Here is a 21,739-nt window from a genome sequence, read left to right as displayed (position 1 = left end):
TAAGCCGAGGTACCTAATTTTACCTATGAAAACTGGGAAAACTTATTGACTCTAGTATAAGCCTAGACACAACTACAGCCCTGTCTCCCAGCAGCGCACATTCTGCCAAAGCGACCCCCCCAGCGATCAACCGGACTTCTTTGCAAAGTTGATGGTGACAGAGAATTGCCAAACGGATTACTGTGTGCATTGTCCCACTGTCCCACTACCATGTGCAGAGGGTGCTGTTTGATATTGCCATCACTGTTAATCTTTCATATAATCAACAGAGGGCACTGTGTGATATTGCAGTCACTGTTATTCTTCCATATAACCAACAGATGGCGCTGTGTGATATTGCAGTCACTGTTATTCTTTCATATAACCAACAGAGGGTGCTGTGTGATATTGCAGTCACTGTTATTCTTTCATATAACTAACAGAGGGCGCTGTGTGATATTGCAGTCACTGTTAATCTTTCATATAATCAACAGAGGGCACTGTGTGATATTGCAGTCACTGTTATTCTTCCATATAACCAACAGATGGCGCTGTGTGATATTGCAGTCACTGTTATTCTTTCATATAACCAACAGAGGGCGCTGTGTGATATTGCAGTCACTGTTAATCTTTCATATAATCAACAGAGGGCACTGTGTGATATTGCAGTCACTGTTATTCTTCCATATAACCAACAGATGGCGCTGTGTGATATTGCAGTCACTGTTATTCTTTCATATAACCAACAGAGGGTGCTGTGTGATATTGCAGTCACTGTTATTCTTTCATATAACCAACAGAGGGCGCACTGTTATTCTTTCATATAACCAACAGAGGGTGCTGTGTGATATTGCAGTCACTGTTATTCTTTAATATAACCAACAGAGGGCGCACTGTTATTATTTCATACAACCAACAGATGGCGCTGTGTGATATTGCAGTCACTGTTAATCTTTCATATAACCAACAGAGGGTGCACTGTTATTCTTTCATACAACCAACAGATGGCGCTGTGTGATATTGCAGTCACTGTTATTCTTTCATATAACCAACAGATGGCGCTGTGTGATATTGCAGTCACTGTTAATCTTTCATATAACCAACAGAGGGCGCACAGTTATTCTTTCATACAACCAACAGATGGCGCTGTGTGATATTGCAGTCACTGTTATTCTTTCATATAACCAACAGAGGGCATTGTGGGATATTGCAGTCTCTCCCCAAGTGTACTGTTGGTATAGGAATGATTAAAAGTGACTGCAATCTCAGCTACTCAGGTCGGGTACCACTGACCCGAGTATAAGCCGAGGTAGACTTTTTCAGCACATTTTGGATGCTGAAAAACTCGGCTTATACTCGGGTATATACGGTGTGTATATCTATAATCTATCTATCTATCTCTATATATATATATATATATAAATAAATATAGATATAGATATGTATAGATATGTATAGATATAGATATAGATAGATAGAGATATAGATATATAGATAGATATAGAGATAGATTATATATATATATATAGATAGATAGATAGATAGATAGATAGATAAATATAGATATATAGGGCTGAATGGACAACAGGTGTTAAGTTGTTTTTTTGTCTGAGGACTAAACTTTCCCTTGGTAATGCACCGAGACATTAAATGTTTGTTGAAAAATTCATTAAAAAATTCATTGTAAAGACTGCTTTAAAGCACTAATGTTGGACTACTTGATATGTATTGTATAAGTATAACATTGTTAACAATATTCTGACGAGGTGAAACTAAGTATCTGTTTTTTGTACAAATTTTGCAGGCTTATGAAAAAAGAATAAGCCAATTGGACACTTTTGTAACACGTTATGAGCACTTCAAGCACTTGCACAGCACTGGCATCTTGTGGTGGATTTTAGGTACTGCATTTTTAAGTCTGTACAATGATATGTACTTTTTGGAATGTTTAGCACTGTCTATGACGTCATACTTGGAGCCAATTTCAAATGGTGTATAAATAGCCTCACTAACATATGCACTGTATCCTTGATAAAGGCCCAAATGGGGGCCGAAACGTTGGAAAATGCATAAAAGAATAAAATAACAGTTTTATTCACTGAAGAATGGTGTGCGAGTCCTTCTATCATTTTGTATACCAATATTGACCTACGCACCCGAAGCAACTAAAAATGTGGTAAGAGTGCATACACACACAAAAACTTTGTATTATCAGAGCATTCTTTCTCTGAATTTAGTGGATTGCACCCCAGTCTTCATCCACGTGAAGAAAGTATGGAGAATAGCAGCCAAAGCTATACATTAACACCACGTGAAAGTTTCTTATCAGACAACATCGAAAACATCCTATTCCCTGAGTCTTATGAGGAGACATTTGGCAAACTTGGTCCAAAAGAGATTTATCATGAATTGTTACGTCTGAAGAAAAAAGAACTCGAACTACACCTGCATGGTGTTTCCCTATCCGACTACTATAGGGAAAAGAAGATACCAAGTGGGTTTCGTATAAACAATACACCTACCTTGGGGAGAGCGAACCCCGAATTCTGCAAAAAGTGGTGCAGCATTCTTGATCACTGTTCACTAGAGCTGATACTACTGGTTGTGGAAGAAGTAGGTCGGGAGCTAAAGATAGTAAAAAGCGATCTATCCCACTTTGAAGCTACAAACCAGGCTGTCCTGCATGCAGACAAGGGCACAGATTGGCTTACCAGGCTAGAAGAACAGACCAACAGATACAGATCCGAATTGCTGGCTTTCAAGAACTCCAAGCACCTAAAAGTGCAGCAGGATTACAGAGAAGGTTCCGTGTATCGCTGGCAGCAGGGAGGAGCACTAGGACCCAGGAGGAGAAGACCGGATTGGCGCCCACGTGGTTCACCGTCTCGCAGAGCCGGAAATAGAACGTCAGACAGTGAAGGTGAGCGGAGTGCATCTGGATCACCGCGAGGACGACCGGCTTTTTTAGGGGAACGCACATCCAGCGGCGAAGAGGAGACGGCGCAGGCCAGCACCAGCGCACGAAGGCCACCCGCAGGGGGAAAAGAAGCGGCTCAAGTGCTGACCCGCTCGCAGCTGCAGCAAGGCAAACCGAAGAGGGGGAAATGATCTTCAACCTCTCCTCCCATCAACTTACAGCAGCAGAGAAATCGGTACTGCAGAGAGGCCTAGGCTTTGTCCCAACGGTGAGTTCTACACCTTTTGAACATGTTATTGATAATTTCAAATTTACCAGACATTTGCGGTTAAGGAAGCATTTTGACGGTGCATTGGGGACATACCAGGCTGCAGCCTTGACAAATACACCTGCAGTATCTAATGACAATGGGAAAGACTCTGATATGTTTATTATACCAAGTGAAATGTCGGCCAAATTTAAAAACAAAAGTATTTATGACCCAGTTAGCAATAATGCATCTGTGAAATCTTTGAATCGCATGCTCAATTGTGAAATGGCGGCGTGGTATAGGACAGGGAACAAAAGGAGGGGCAACTTGACGGCAATACAAAAAACTAAAGAACAAAAAAGAACAAAAACATTATCATTAGAAAAGCTGATAAAGGGGGAGGAGTGGTCTTGATGGACTATAAGTATTATAAGGAAAAACTATTGTCCCAACTAAATAATGTTGAAAACTATGCTAAACTGTCTTGTGATCCCACTGATACCTTCCAAGAGGAATTGAGAGCCCTTCTAGATACAGGGGTTGCCAATGACTATATCACTAATAGCATGATGGAATATTTTTTGCCCAAATACCCAGTTAGGCCTGTAATTTACACGCTTCCCAAGATACATAAAAGCCTTACCACTCCACCAGGACGACCGATAATTGCGTCCAATGGTTCCTTAAACGAAAATATTGCTAAATTTGTTGATTACCTCCTCCAGCCATGCATACACCAGATGGGGAGCTATTTGAAAGACACTAACGATTTTTTGAGTGTGGTCAGAAGCATTGACATACCGATGGCAGACTTTGTTTTAGTGACTATGGATGTGCAAAGTCTTTATACTTGTATCCCGCACGAGGGGGGCATTGAAGCAGTCTCTATGATGATCAATGAGAACCAATGTTATAACGGACCCCCAGGTGAATTTTTGCTGTCCCTGTTAAGATTTATTCTTTACAAAAATTATTTCAAATTTGAAAAACAATTCTATATCCAGAGAACAGGGACAGCAATGGGAAGTAAAGTGGCACCAGCGTATGCAAATTCTTTCATGCATGTCTATGAAAATGAATGCATCTTGAAACATCCCTTATTTAAAAAATATGGCGCCTTTTACCGGCGCTATATTGACGATATTTTCTATGTATGGACAGGTCCCACCACAGAATTAGAACAGATGGTGGGCCAATTAAATGCTATGAATAACCCGGTGAAATTTACACTGAACCATAATGCAAATAGTATTGAATTTTTGGATGTTAAAATTTACAAAGGTGCCACCAGATTGGAGACGTGCATATATGTGAAACCCACAGATAGAAATACTATATATATATATATATATATATATATATATATATATATATATATATATATATATATATATATATATATATATATATATATATATATATCAATATATATATATCAATATATATATATCAATATATATATATATATCAATATATATATATCAATATATATATCAATATATATATATCTCAATATATATATATATATATATATATATATATATATATATATATATATATATATATATATATATATATATATATATATATATACATATATATATATATATCTCAATATATATATATATATACATATATATATACAGAGAGCATAAACTGGAGCACTCCCAAGTCAAAATCAATGCCTAGGTGCTGGTTAAATAATTAATATCAAATTGGCAAATAAACCGCACAACCAGGTCTTGCATAGAGTGTAAAAATCACAAACTTATTTATTTATCGACGTTTCGGCTCCAAACTTAAGCCGTCTTCAGGACGGCTTAAGTTTGGAGCCGAAACGTCGATAAATAAATAAGTTTGTGATTTTTACACTCTATGCAAGACCTGGTTGTGCGGTTTATTTGCCAATTTGATATATATATATATATATATATATATATATATATATATATATATATATCTCAATATATATATATAAATATATATTTATATATCTATATATATATATATATCTCCCACAGGTTTAAGAGCTACCAGCATCAGGGCGGACCAGCTAAATAGTAGCGATTGGAGATCAGATTGCTAGATTGTTACTTAGTTGCGAATGGATACGATTGTGGCCATTTGTTGGTTTTTGCAACTAAGAGATTACACTCTAACCATATTATGACTATCTGTGAATTCTTGACAATTATGGATATTATTAATACCATTTAACACTGGGGCTGCATTTGAACACGTCACTTGAGGGAGGGCTCTTGGGTTTTCGCGCCAGAACCTGGGTATTTAAGGGTAATTTGTTTGTATTCATGTAACTTTGACAAAGGCTGGTGTTGCAGCCGAAACGTTAGATTTTCTAATAAACGTACCATTTTGCAATAAGCCCTGAGTAGTGCGGCTTCTTTGGTGAAGATTATATATATATATATATATATATATATATATATATCTCAATATATATATATATATATATATATATATATATATATATATATATATATATATATATCTCAATATATATATATATATATATCTCAATATATATATATATATATATATATATATATATATATATATATATATATATATATATATATATATATTGAGATATATATATATATATATATTGAGATATATATATATATATATATATATATATATATATATATTGAGATATATATATATATATATATTGAGATATATATATATATACACAATATCAAAACAGGGGGGTTGTGGGAGCACTCTAAAGGCTTTAAAGTATATATATATATATATAAGTATAATAAATGCTATTGCATATGTACCCAAAACAGGGGTTATTTTGTTACAAAGTTATGATCATAAAATTGATAAGCCACCATACCACGTCAAGGTAAACCCCGAATGGCGGTCCCTAACTTGTTTTATATTTTATGTGCATTTTAGCATTACCTGTAATCAATGTCCGTTGAACGCTGTTTTTTCTTATATACTTTATATATATACTTTAAAGCCTTTAGAGTGCTCCCACAACCCCCCTCTTTTGATATTGTATATTTAGCCGGAAGCTGTGGCATAGCTTCAGTGGTTGTAGCACCCCATACCCCCCTTTAAACTAGTGGTGTTCCTATGCTTTTAAAATTGGGCGTTTGTTTTGGGAATATCTCTCCTTTAAAAGCTTGATTGCTGGCTGGGGAGGATTTAGCCCTCAGTGAAAAAACAGCGTTCAATGGACATTGATTACAGGTAATGCTAAAATGCACATAAAAAATAAAACAAGTTAGGGACCGCCATTCGGGGTTTACCTTGACGTGGTATGGTGGCTTATCAATTTTATGATCATAACTTTGTAACAAAATAACCCCTATTTGGGTACATATGCAATAGCATTTATTATACTTATATATATATATATACTTTAAAGCCTTTAGAGTGCTCCCACAACCCCCCTGTTTTGATATTGTATATTTAGCCGGAAGCTGTGGCATAGCTTCAGTGGTTGTAGCACCCCATACCCCCCGTTTAAACTAGTGGTGTTCCTATGCTTTTAAAATTGGGCGTTTGTTTTGGGAATATCTCTCCTTTAAAAGCTTGATTGCTGGCTGGGGAGGATTTAGCCCTCAGTGAAAAAACAGCGTTCAATGGACATTGATTACAGGTAATGCTAAAATGCACATAAAAAATAAAACAAGTTAGGGACTGCCATTCGGGGTTTACCTTGACGTGGTATGGTGGCTTATCAATTTTATGATCATAACTTTGTAACAAAACAACCCCTATTTGGGTACATATGCAATAGCATTTATTATACTTATATATATATACTTTAAAGCCTTTAGAGTGCTCCCACAACCCCCGTTTTGATATTATATATATATATATATATATATATATATATATATATATATATATATATATATATATATATATATATATATATATCTCTTTCCCCCAAATTCCCAGCACTCACGATAAATGTCATCTCGTTGCCTGGGTGCATCCCTCAAAGTTTACTTCATACAATCCTCTCCAGAAGAAGCCGCACAACACAGGACTTATAATAAAGTGTTAGATTTATTAAGGCACACTAACGTTTCGGCTGCCACACCAGCCTTTGTCAAAGTAACAAACATTTCAAATTTTACCCTTAAATACCCCAGCTATGGCGGGAAAAGTGATACAAACCCTCCCCTTCCTGTATACTAACGTGTAATTATCCTAATAAAACACACATGTGGTAAAATGAATAAAACATGCATAAAAGACATCCCATCTACCTCCATCATGATCGCATAAACTTTGTAACATAAAAAACTCTACCAATCAGGTAGACCATGTAGCAAACATCAAGTGACTCAATAATATCAAAATCGCATAAGTATCAGAGCAGCTGTCATCAAAAGATTACTCCGTTACAATGTTATAAAAAGAGTAGTGTTCAAACCCGTATGTGCAAGGTGACATCTATCCCTGGAAAAACCATTAAACCACCAGTATAAAAATTGCTCAGAAGAATCTGACCCGTAAGCCACCACCACGGCATACACCCAAGTCTATTGAGGCATTTACCCGCCTTTTGGTGGATGAAACTCATAAGGTAACCCCAGGGAAGATGACACGTCCCAATATAACTAAAGCTGAATTTGAGGCCATACATTCTCTCTCTACTAATACTAATATTGTAATCAGACCCGCTGATAAAGGGGGAGCAGTGGTAGTCCAGAACTATAGCGATTATAGGGGTGAGATATTGCGCCAACTGGGTGATGAGTCTGTATATCGCCAGCTACCTGGAGATCCTACGAGTAAATTTAAGACTCGCATTGATAATATGATTGAAATGGGCTACACGATGGGCTACCTTACCGAAACTACAAAGAAGTTCTTAACTTGTGAACATCCTATCTGTCCTATAATATACACGCTTCCCAAGATACACAAGGATGACAGAACACCTCCAGGTCGCCCTATAGTAAGCGCCAGAGGCTCCTTATTACAGCCACTGGCTCAATTTGTGGACCATTTTTTGCAACCTATTGTAATGAGAACTTGTTCCTATATCAGAGATACAGGTGATTTCCTGAAAAAAATCCGAGAATCTGCTCCTATACCGACAGGATCCTTGCTGGTTACAATGGATGTGACCTCACTCTATACCGTGATTCCAATAGAAGATGGTATACAGACTGTTCGTGAGTTCCTGTATGAATTTCCCAATGACAAACGCCCGCATATTGATTTTTTGGTGGAACTACTGAGGTTATGTCTCACGTGCAACTACTTCAAGTTCGAATTGTCATATTTCTTACAGATCAGCGGCACAAGTATGGGATCCAATGTGGCTCCGGCCTTTGCGAACCTGTATATGGCAAGATACGAGGAGAGAATGATACTACCGCAATATGGCAAGTTTATTTACAGATTATACCGGTTCATCGATGATTTGTTCCTGGTTTGGACAGGTACCAAACTACAGTTTGAACAGATGTTGCAGGATCTAAACTCACTTAATACTACTATAAAGTTTACGGCCTCCATTGATGAAGAACAGGTTTCCTTTTTGGATCTCACAGTGAAACTGAGTGATGGGTATGTCCGAACGACCACGTATAGGAAACCCACAGATCGCAACACCATACTATTGCACACTTCCTGCCATCCACCCCATACATTGCGGAGTATACCATATTCACAAATGATCCGGATGGTTAGGAATAATTCTGAGCGGAATATATTAAATGATCAACTGGATGAGCTGATTGTACGATTTACACGAAGAGGCTATAACCTGCAGGATTTGCTCGATAGCAAGGCTAAAGCATTGGAGTGGACCCAGGAAGATCTACTGGAAAGGGTACCCCCTGAAGCAAGTTAGGAGGTTGAGAGGAGGCTGACCTTTGTGACCACCTTTACTCCGGATAACAGACCTTTAATTGATGCCATACATACACATTGGTCTGTACTAGAGAGGGACAGAACACTTCCCCCTATATTTAGAAACAAACCTCGGATCTCATACAAAAGGGGACGGAACCTACGTGATCTTCTAGTAAAGACAGATCCAACACATTGCTATCAGAGTGGAGGAACCAGTACGTGGCTGTCGGTAGCTAAGAACGGCTGTTATCGATGCCCTTCATGTATTACTTGTAGTCATTTGATAGTGGGGCCCTCATTCAACCACCCACATACAGGGAAAAAGCTTGAAATCAAATACAGACTTACCTGCACATCTAAATTCTTGATTTACTTCATCAAGTGCCCTTGTGGACTTTTCTACGTGGGTAAAACTATTACCAATCTACGGGATCGTATGGCGAACCATAGAAGCTCAATACGACAAGCTGAGACCCCTGTGGCAATGCACTTTTTGAAATACAAACATACACTGGCGAGTTTCCGTTGTATGATCATAGATCACATTCCTATTCCAGTGAGAGGTGGGGACCGCGAAAAATTACTATTACAAGCTGAACTGAGATGGATCCACAGACTTAACACGATCAGCCCAGGAGGGCTCAATGAGATGGTGTCTTATTCCCCTTTCTATTAAGGGGTGTCATAATACAATATGTCGTGATGTTCTAATCAGTGAAGTTTAACTCCAAAGGGGTATATAGGACTCTAGGATTCAGTGTGTAGAGGTTATGAGACTACAATATGCTTTTGTCGTTTTTTTACTTACTCCAACACTAAAGAGGCACAGTGCTCTCTTGGATTATGTGTGACGAGGTTTAACATGATCAATATTTGAATTTAGTTAGTGTTTTTAATTAACTTCTGGGGTAAAGGACTGTGGTCCCCATAGTGATCACCGTGATAATACAAGGGTTGGCCGGTTGTCCTTTAGAAGCCATGTGATCAGAGAAACTTGACCTGGGAGTTGGGGTCGTGATCCATTTGTTATAGGGGATATGAATTGGTAGTATCCTAGTCCCTCAGTCTAACGAGACAGACTAGTGGCCATGATACAAACTCTACCTTGGCCGGTCTTGATGAGCACCCTTTGAGTATTTTTTAAAACTAATTTTTTAACCTGGGGATGGTTTAACAGGTCTCTAGGACCGCACGACCCTTTATCAATTGTACGCAACTATATACCTTATTTTACTGCTATACAAAAATACGTTTTCTACTACTGTGTATTTTTTTCTTCTCTTTTTTCTTTTTCAGGTTTAAGTTCCTTCTGAGTTATTCTCAGGATCCCTTGATATGAGGTTGCACTGTGGAGTGTTTTGGAATGAATCATGACCATCCATGTGGCAGACTTACTATAAATGAATTACAGATGTCCTCACTGAGGGACCTTATACATGAAGTCCTGTGAACATAGAACATAAAAACACACCGACGTTAATTTATATGATACACACAGGACCTCAGCTGAATGGACACTTTTTATGTTGCACCCGAATGGGTTAACGTTGCCTTTTGCCTGCACCACTTGGGAATGAGGAACGAACCATGTTTAATTCACTACACTATAACACTGTGATGACGTATATATTATGCGCACTGCTCTCTCACTAAGACAACGGGGTAAGCTTTTTTTGTTTCTGTTACCTACGAACGATCCGATGGAGTTTGTATTTACAGCGATCACACAGCAGGTAGAGCTGATATTTGTATACACTGGTAGTAAGTAGCGAGCTACGATATCACTGTGACACGGGTATGCCGTGGTGGTGGCTTACGGGTCAGATTCTTCTGAGCAATTTTTATACTGGTGGTTTAATGGTTTTTCCAGGGATAGATGTCACCTTGCACATACGGGTTTGAACACTACTCTTTTTATAACATTGTAACGGAGTAATTTTTTGATGACAGCTGCTCTGATACTTATGCGATTTTGATATTATTGAGTCACTTGATGTTTGCTACATGGTCTACCTGATTGGTAGAGTTTTTTATGTTACAAAGTTTATGCGATCATGATGGAGGTAGATGGGATGTCTTTTATGCATGTTTTATTCATTTTACCACATGTGTGTTTTATTAGGATAATTACACGTTAGTATACAGGAAGGGGAGGGTTTGTATCACTTTTCCCGCCATAGCTGGGGTATTTAAGGGTAAAATTTGAAATGTTTGTTACTTTGACAAAGGCTGGTGTGGCAGCCGAAACGTTAGTGTGCCTTAATAAATCTAACACTTTATTATAAGTCCTGTGTTGTGCGGCTTCTTCTGGAGAGGATTATATATATATATATATATATATATATATATATATATATATATATATATATATATATATATATATATATATATATATATATATATAAATATACAACTGTGTTGTTTAAAGGGTAAGGCATTTTTGAAGTAGCAGTATGCACAAAATGTCTCTGTCTTAAATATATTGATAATGGGTTGAGTGCAGAGGACTTCTTGTAGTTGACTATATGTATTTTGTGGTCACACCCTCATTGCACCCCCGCATAATGGTTTTAAAAAATAGTGGTGAGCACAACTTTCCCTTGTTTGTTATAGTTATACAGGAGCAGTGACCAGCTCCATGTTGTAGCTCCCACCCCTCCCAGCTATAGTCAGGTGATCCCACTGGTGTCTAATAAAAGGGCAGCCAAGTTTGGGAGTTTTACTTTGAAAGCAGCTAGTAAGTTGCAGGTAAAACTTAGTCCCTTTGTAAAATGTATAATTAAGCAATTGAATTCTTAATGAATCAGATGAAAATTAAGCGTAGGACTGGCCAGATATGGGATGACTTTGACGTAGTTGGCCAGCTTAAATATATTGCAATATATGGACAAACAATCCCTGTGTTGTTTAAAGGGTAAGGCATTTTTTAGTAGCAGTATGCACAAAATGTCTCTGTCTTAAATATATTGATAATGGGCTGAGTGCAGAGGACTTCTTGTAGTTGACTATATGTATTTTGTGGTCACACCCTCATTGCACCCCTGCCTAATGGTTTTAAAAAATAGTGGTGAGCACAACTTTCCCTTGTTTGTTTACAGAGAATATTAGCCACCATGTTACTGCGATCATTATAATAAGTGACAAATGGTATACACAGGTTGATTTCATATAGAAGGGGGAGAACATTGGGTAGTCAGTTGGTTCATTCTGATACGAAGGAAAATCAGATGTTGGCACAATCATATATGGGTACAAGATCGCGGGGGATGTTCCATTGTTTATCGTGTTCCCAATGCTGCTGTGTACATAAGGGTACAATATTTGAGCATCCGACCACTGGTCGCAAATACTACACGTGTTTATCTAAATTTGTCGTTTATGTGTTAATTTGTCCCTGTGGTCTCCTCTATGTTGGGGAGACCACGTTACAAATAAAAACACGGATATCCCAACATAGATCTACAATTAGGAAAGGCAATGTGAAGTTGCCAGTCTCTAAACATATGGAGAAGGGTCATACTGATACAGATTTGCAATATATGGTTCTGGAATGTGTACCTTCCCCTAAACGGGGGGGGGTGACAGAGAGCTGTTGTTGAGAAAAAGAAAGGTATGGTGGATACATCAATTAAATACGTTGGCCCCAAATGGGCTTAATAGAGACTATGACCTATATGTATTTCTGTAATGGGATAAGTTTTAGGTACATTTTTGTTTTTTATTCTTTGTTTCGTCTCTTTTTAGCTGGATTTGGATATGCAGTGGACTAACGCTGAGTTGTTGTATACCTATATGGATGAAATTGAGCAACTAAGGGGTTAATGCGCGAGGATCATTAATGATGTCATGTTCTATATGTAACTTCCTGTGTTACTTTGTATAAATTGGTGTAAACTAATGCCTGTTATTTGAATGATGCCCTTGGCTTGAGAAAGGGGTTTGTATACCCCGAAACGTCGCCCTATGGGCTTTGGTATGTTTTTTTACAATACATATCCTTCTTTGCATACATAATTTGGAGTGCTGTGTCAGTCTTTCTTTTTTCTATGATATTGGCTATTTGGCAATGCCTTTTTGATTACTTGCACCCAAAACTAAGAGGGTTGTGCGGCAAGTGTTAAATGTCTCTTTATTCAGTGGACAATCGCTGACGTTTCGGCTGACACGATATAAGTCAAACACAATGTTGAAAAGAAATCGTTAAAGAATAATCGGAAAACCCGTAAAAATAAAGAATATTGCTTATATTGAATCTAGCCACGGTAACCCCGGTCATAGCCATTCACATAAAACAAAGTGTCAGTTTCGTAGTTTAGTTAATCACACTACAGACAATAACAGTGTATCTAAACATGAAGGTAACATTAGTATAGATAGTAAGGAAGAGGAACTGTGAGGCGCTACATCGCGTATTATATTGATGCTAAAGCCGATGCGTCTCATTGAAGTCAAAGGTAAGAGTCAGGATCACAGGAAAATAGCAGGAAGAAAGAGAAGAAGCAGGGGATAGAGTGTGGTGAAAGTAATTGAGAGAATCAGCGAAGGAAGTTAATTGAACAATGTCAAAGCGACGAGCAGTGCGTTTCGTAGGAGACAAGGTAAGAATCAGAAACTCAGATCGTTAGCACGGAGAAGAGTAGGAGTGCTGCGGGTAAAGTGTTGTTGGAATAATAGTGAGAATGGGAAATAGAACGGTAAGGACAGGAGTATGGGAGAAATGGAACCAAAGGGAAAAAAATAAAGTAAACAGATATAAAAAAAAGAGAAAAAAGAAAAGAAAAACTAAAAGATAAAAAATAAAAAATGAAGAAATAAAATGAAAAATCATCAAAAATAAAAAATATATATATAAAAAAAGAGAAAAAAATTATTCGAAATCAATCGTAAGCATCAAAAGGTATCCCAACGTGAGAAGAGCACGGAATATGAATGTGTCCAAATCACTCAACAGTAAGCATATATATGCCTCAAAAGAAGGACGATTGCTTAATTGTATCGTCCCACATCATGGTCGGCCGCTGAAAGCCGTTAGTCATGCAATCACAACTGTTAGGCAGTAGGCATCAGGTATTTAGTGTAAGAACTGTTTCAAATTGAGTCGCCTGTTGTAGCGTTATCTCAATTTTCAAGTCGCTGGTCTCATCAAGGAATTCCTAATCACACCGAGCCATGTTGTATAATCAACTATGCTCAGGTGCCAACGAATTTTCTTTGTAAAACTTCCATACCTGTGTGGCCCCAAACATTAAATTGTCCATCGCCATAGGTACTCACACGGCTCTCCCGGTCACTTTGCAGTCGGAGGACATCTCTTGGTGGCCCTAGTCAACTGTGGCGCTGGCGACTGGAGCCGCATATACAGCTATGGTTCATGGGGTCATTCATTATCCACACTCGACTTCTGACAGTTTTGACGCTGTATAACTGTATTATGCTTGCAGAACACAAACATTATGTTAAAAAGCAAGAGGTGGTGACATTGACAATATGTTATTGAAACGAGAAGTGTTTTGGATACATGAGCTAGATTGTGTCACTCCAAAGGGATTGAATGGACAGCTCCAACTAAATTGCTTTTTAACATAATGTTTGTGTTCTGCAAGCATAATACAGTTATATCCTTTTATTTCACAGGAAAATATATACATAATAGCAATACGATACTTGATGTGAATGACTCCTGCAATCTGTGAGTAACATGTTACAAATGTTTCAAGGTGATAATTTTGTTATTAATTTTGCTACTGTTTTCAGCAAAAAGATTACTATGTAACAAGTATCCATAATATGTTGATTATGATTTCACTAGAGAATGTAACACTGACACCTTGTGGACCAAAAAGGTAATGACACATTGGAACACAGAAAGAAAAAGGACTTTTTTTTGGAAACAGCATTCTGTATATGGACACATGACGTCATAAGGGTGCCAAATTCACTAATTGGGGGTGGGTATTTAAGCTTTCACATGTATGTGCACACCATCCTTGAAAAAGGTCCCTAAGTGGGACCGAAACGTCGGATCTTATGTTGTGTATTCAATAAAACAACACTTCATTCACTAAACTAATGGGAGAGTGCTGATCCTTCACACCATTATCTACAATATTGATCGTGCACCCCTGCTCTAACAAGAAAAGAGTGCGGACACCAGCAACCATTTTATATATATATATATATATATATATATATATATATATATATATATATATATATATATATATATATATATATATATATATATATATATATATATATATTCATCTTGGAAGATCCGCCCGAAGAATACCAAACCGAATCTGCATATGCAAATTAGGGACGGGAAAGGAAAAAGTTTTGTAACAAAAAGTCATGTGAAATCCCGCTCTCCCCACAATTTACATATGCAAATGGATTTGGATTGGCCAGGCACAAGGATTCAGCCGAATCTGAACCCTGCTGAAAAAGGCTGAATCATATATTTATATATATATATATATATATATATATATATATATATATATATATATATATATTTGCTTTTTATTGGTGCATACAACGAAAATTTGCCTTGAAACACTGGAGTCCAGAGCTCAATTCTGACTTCATTCCTACATCCGTGGTGTCTAAGATCAATTAGGATTGTGTCTGAAGCAAATAATAAATAATACATTCAGAAATATTTGAATGTTTATTTACTCAAGTGACTGCTACATCATGGAGCACCCCAAAATAGATAATTTACCATACAGACTTGTACAGCAGGCAAAAATATCTGTATATCTAACACTCATGGAAAAATGTGCTAATTTACTAAATATTTATATTAGCAGAATGAGCTGTGCACCAAAGAAATTTCTATCTAGAAGGCATAACTTACACCTGCTTAACTAAGTAAGAAATTAGCTTACACCGTCAAAAAATTGCAAATCATCTGGAGTGGAATTTATCAAAACAATCCTACCAGCTAGCATCTGCTTCTTTATAATAGTAAAAAAAAAAAACGCACACAAAATGGAAAGGCACTCTATTGGAAGGTGTAAAGGCACTTAATTATCCCACAAGCCCTTAATTAGTATTTTCTCTAGGTAGTTCAATCCAAAGGTTTATGGCAAAAGCCTTTTTTGAAAGTTGATGCCAACATCCATGGTCATACAGTGGATGCCACAAGCAATGCTTTCCCATCCAAATGAAACATACATTGAAATCAAAGCATATTTACTTGCAATGTTTATATTGATTACCTTTGCCTTGGCCAAGGAGACATTCTCGTGGTTATTACTCTTGATAAGAAAGAATCTAGCTTCTTGCAGAATAAATCTAATTTTGTTGGTGCGCTCTGAAAAATAAAAATAAATATTTTTAATATGTGGATACGAATCTTACATTATATAAATGTATTCTTGTAAACAGATAAAAATGTCATCAGAGTAAATGTGCTTGATAAAGACAAACCTTCCATAAATGTTGATGTGAAAAATACTTATTTAAATTTACTTACACATCTGATTAACAACCGTTTGGCACTCCCCAGCGATTTAACCCCTTTTAAAATAGTCTCATCTGCCTCATTTGCTTATTTCTTATTTTTCTCTACAAAAGAGCAGCCGTTGTGCTCTGGTGAGGTAATGTTAACCAAAGACCTTAAAGGAACAGTTCAGTGTAAAAATAAAAATTATAAATATAGTATATATAATATAGTTAGTTAGCCAAAAATGTAATGTATAAAGGCTGGAGTGATTGGATGTCTAACATAACAGAACACGACTTCCTGCTTTTCAGCTCTCTATCGCTGAATTAGTCAGCGTCTTTAAAGGGGGAGTAAAGTCTAAATAGAATAAAGCTAGAAATGCTGTATTTTGTATACTAAACAAACTTACTGCACCAGAAGCCTAATAAAACACATGATTTATGCTTTCAAAGTTGGCCACCATCTTTAACTTTGTTAAACATCTTTGCAAGACCAAGACTGTGCACATGCTCAGTGTGGTCTGGGCTGCTTAGGGATTGTCATAAATTATCAAAACAGCACAAGTCAAATAATATCTGCCAGAAGCGGATACAGCAAGACTGATTAATTATCAGAATAGGCAGACTGCACTGGGTCCTGTGTTGTCATGTAACTGAATGTGGATTTTATAGTTTTTGTATTATTTAATACAAACGTTCTCAAACTCTGCAGAACCAGTGGCTGCAGCAAAATAATCCTTCAAATAGAATACCAGTTTATCTATTTAAATCTGGCTCCATGATCTTTGTCCCTGCAACTGGAGTTGGAAACAGTAAAGGGGATGTAAAGGCATGCATGCATGCATGCTGGGAGTGCTGAAGGGAGTAAGTGCAAATAACGGACTGCTGTGTGTCCCAAGTGTATCTGACTGAGACAAACAGCTTTTTGTTTTCTCTGTTTGGGGTAAACTCATAGATACGTTAAGTGCATTTATTTTCTTTTTGTGTTTTAGCTTTAGAGTTTCTAAGGGGAGCATTTTTTAAAAAAACGTTAAGGGGTTATTTTACTGCTGGTAGCAAATAGCATTTCTTTCTTCTAATTAAGGGGGAGGGGTTAATCTGGTAAATTCTGATCAGGCTTTGTGTGCTCTGGTTGAAACCTTAACCCTGTGTTAAGCAGCGTTAAAAACCTTAAGGCGTTTAAAACCAAAAAGGCGTTTGTGAGGAATTGCATTTGGGAGACTAAGTACCCAGTGTAAATATGAGTGCAAGTGGGTTTGCTGGTATCACTCAGTGTGTGTTATGTCACATGTATGTGGTGTTGGAGCAGCAGTTCCATGCAGTATTTACATGTGAGATGTCGGTGGGTTTTCATCTTGGAATCTGAACTGCAGACTCTAAGGGGTGAACTTGCAGCACTGAGAGCAGCGGCAAACCTGGGGGAGGAAAGGAGGCTCGCAGAGCAACCACTGGCAGGGGCTAGTGGAGTGGGGGGAGGAGAAGGGGCAGTGGAGGCTAATGAGGGAGGAAGGTTTGTGACAGTCAGGAGGGGAAGAAGGGGACAAAAGGGTAGGGGGGCTGGTCAACATCTTGTCCAAAACAGCAAATTCGCCGTTTTGGCTGAAGATGCTGGGGAGGAAAACTCTGAACTGGCGTGTATGGAGCAGACTGACTCTCAGAGCACCCTGGGAGGCAGTGTCTCTAATACGGGTGGTGGGGGGAGTGCAAGGAGGGAAAGGCAGGTTATAGTTATAGGGGATTCAATTATTAGAAAGGTGGATAGGGTAATCTGTCGTAAGGCCCCTACATGCTGAACAGTCTGCTGCTTTCCTGGTGCTAGGGTTCGGCTTGTGGTGGAACGAGTGGACAGATTATTGGAAGGGGCAGGGGAAGACCCAGCTTTCTTGGTACACATAGGTACCAATGACAAAGTTAAGGTGGCCATAGATGCAAAGATCTGCTCGTTTGGCAACATCGCCAAACGAGCGGATCTTTCCCCGATATGCCATTAACAAACATGGCTATATCGGGTGTAATCTGATTGTTCGGCCGCATGGTACGATGTGCCCTGGGTTCCGGCGGGATCGGTCGGGTCAAAATCAAACCTGACCGATCGAACAAACGACCGATCTCCGCCGGACGAAAGAAGTCGGGACACGCCACACACGATCCGAAAATCGTACGAATCCTCGATTCGTACGATCGGATCTGTGTGTGTATGGCCACCTTTAGAGGAGGTGGTGAAGTACTCAAGAACGATTTTAAAAACTAGGTGTAAAGTTGAGGGCGAGGACTTCCAAGGTAATTTTCTGAGATATTACCTGAGGCCCGAGCCACGCTAAGGAGACAGCGTGAGCATAGGGAGATTAATGCGTGGCTGAGAGATTGGTATAGGGAGGAGGGTTTTGGGTTTTTGGAGAACTGGGCTGATTTCTCAGTCAGCTACAGGCTCTTTGCTAGGGATGGGCTGCATCTCAATGATGATGGTGCAGCTGTTTTGGGAGAGAAGATGGCTAGAGGGTTGGAGGAGATTCTAAACTAGGTGTGGGGTGGGTGGGTTCAGTAAAAGATTCAGTGGAAGACAGGTTAGATGAGATAGTGGGCAAAGAAAGGGAAAATGGGGGAGGAGATTTGGCTGGGGATACTGTTAAGGATAGGGAGGACCACATGTCATATGTTCAATATGGTATCAGTATTAAATGTATGTTTGCAAATGCACGGAGTCTGACTGGTAAAATGGGAGAGCTGGAGGTGCTGGTGGGAAAATATGATGTGATTGGTGTGGCCGAAACATGGCTGAATGAGTCGCATGACTGGGCAGTAAATATCAGTGGCTATACTTTGTTTCGGAGGGACAGAGGCAATAGAAAAGGAGGAGGGGTATGTCTGTTTGTTAGGCAGGATTTAAAAGCTTATATAAAGGAGGTTGTTATGTTAGAAAATGAGGGGGCAGAAGTCTTATGGGTGGAGTTCTTCACCAATTGTAAAGAATCCAGCAAATTAATTGTAGGCATATGCTATATAGACCCCCTAATGTAAGTGAGGAGGAGGAGACGAAGCTCCTCATGCAAATAGAAAAGGCTGATAGTTTGGGTAAAGTAATGATAATGGGAGATTTTAATTACCCAGATATTGACTGGAGCAACAGTACTGCCAGATCAGTTATTGGGAACAAATTTATAAACTTGTTGCATGACAATTTTATGGCACAGGTTGTTGAGGAGCCTACCAGAAAAAATGCTATTCTGGATTTAGTGATCTCAAATGACCCAGAACTTATAGCAAATGTGCAAGTCATTAAACCCCTGGGTAATAGTGACCATAATGTTATATCATTCATGAATTTTGGAAAAGCTAATTTTAGTGCCTTGAGGGTTGCCCTACAGAGTATTGATTGGGGCATTACGTTTTCAGCTAAAAACACAGAACAGAAATGGTTATCATTTAAATGATATTAAATCATTACTGTTCTCAATTTATTACCTGTAGTAGCTCTAAGAATCATCCTCTGTGGCTTAACACAGAAGTAAAGAAGTTAATAGGGAAGAAGAGAAAGGCATTTAAAAACTACAAATCTGTTGGGACAGAAGCTGCATTTAATGAATATAAACACTGTCCTAGTGAATGGCATTATGAGCAGCAATCAGCATGGCTTTATGAAGGATAGGTCATGTCAGACAAATTTGATTGCTTTTTATGATGAGGTAAGTAAGATGCTGGACAGTAGGGGGGGCAGTAAATGTGATCTATTTGGATTTTGCCAAAGCGTTTGATGCTGTGCCCCTAAACTGCTTTCTAAACTAAGGTCTGTTGGGCTTAATGAAGTCGTTTGCACATGGATAGGAAACTGGCTACAGGATCGGGTACAGAGGGTGGTTGTTAATGGTACATTCTCTATTTGGAGTAAGGTTCTTAGTGGGGTCCCCCAGGGCTCGGTATTGCGTCAACTTTTATTTAACTTGTTCATTAATGACTTAGAGGAGGGTGTTGTAAGTAATGTATCAGTGTTTGCAGATGACACAAAACTATCCAACCCAATTAATTCCATCCAGGATGTGGCATCCTTGCAACACGATCTTGACAAACTGGCAATCTGGGCAGCTAAGTGGCAAATGAGACTCAATGTTGATAAATGTAAAGTCATGCACCTGGGATGTAAAAATATCCAAGCCACTTTTACATAGTGGATTTGCCTAGTGCAGTACCATTAAGGGTATAAGGACCTTGGAGTCAAGGGCAAATAAGGTCTTGAGCTGTATTAAAAGGGGCATAGAGTCAAGGGAGGAGGGGGTCATTCTACCACTGTATAGAGCACTTGTAAGGCCCCATCTAGAATATACCGTACAGTTTTGGTCTCCATCACTCTAAGCTGGTAAAAGGTATTGATAATCTTATGAGGAAAGACTGGCCAAATTGGGGATGTTCACGCTGGAGAAGAGGCGCTTAAGGGGTGATGTGATAACTATGTATAAATATATAAGGGGATCATATAATAATCTCTCTAACAAGAGGTCACCCATTCCGATTACAAGAAAAGAGGTTCCGCCTAAATATTCGGAAGGGGTTTTTTACAGTGAGAGCTGTGAAGATGTGGAATTCTCTCCTTGAATCAGTTGTACAGGCTGATACATAAGATAGCTTTAAGAAGGAGTTGGATTGCTTTTTAGCAAGTCAGGGAATACAGGGTTATGGAAGATAGCTCATAGTACAAGTTGATCCAGGGACTAGTCCGATTGCCATTTTGGAGTCAGGAAGGAATTTTTTTCCCCCTCTGAGGCTTCAGATGGGTTTTTTGCCTTCCTCTGGATCAACTGGCAGTTAGGCAGATATAATATAAAAAAAAAAAAAGTTGCACTTGATGGACTTGTGTCTTTTTTCAACCTTACTTACTATGTTACTATGTAAAACTACTGCGCATGCATGTGCCCATAAATAGAAGATTTTATGGACTGCAGCAGAGGTGCAGTACACTTGGAAGAACAAGTTTAATCTTATTTTAAAACCAAATGCACTTACATAATAAAGAATAGCAGAAATAAATGACTAATGCTAAATATATGTACGTTTAATTGGCAGTGATCAAAACTTTGTTTTTAGCCTTTCCTTCTCCTTTAACATGGGAGTACAGTTTTCCACAGTACGATTTATTAACTACTTTTTCTTCACTGTGAAAGTTAAAAAATTGAGAACTGTGCAAAATTACCATTGACTTAATGGTAAAGAGAACTTAAATATTTTGATAACTGAGTGGAATAAAGGAATGATTTCAATTAAAACACACTATCCTATTGGTTTTCATGGTTTTC

The 21,739-nt window shown here is 38.2% G+C and overlaps 1 pseudogene; it reads right to left on the bottom strand.

Moving 5' to 3' along the window:
• LOC108705834 overlaps positions 1 to 21,739 on the bottom strand; it is an 82,875-nt pseudogene that overhangs the window by 36,178 nt on the left and 24,958 nt on the right.

The sequence above is a fragment of the Xenopus laevis genome, chromosome 1S, assembly GCF_017654675.1.
Source record: "Xenopus laevis strain J_2021 chromosome 1S, Xenopus_laevis_v10.1, whole genome shotgun sequence".
Lineage (NCBI taxonomy): Eukaryota > Metazoa > Chordata > Amphibia > Anura > Pipidae > Xenopus > Xenopus laevis.
This window is presented reverse-complemented; position numbering and strand designations above follow the sequence as displayed.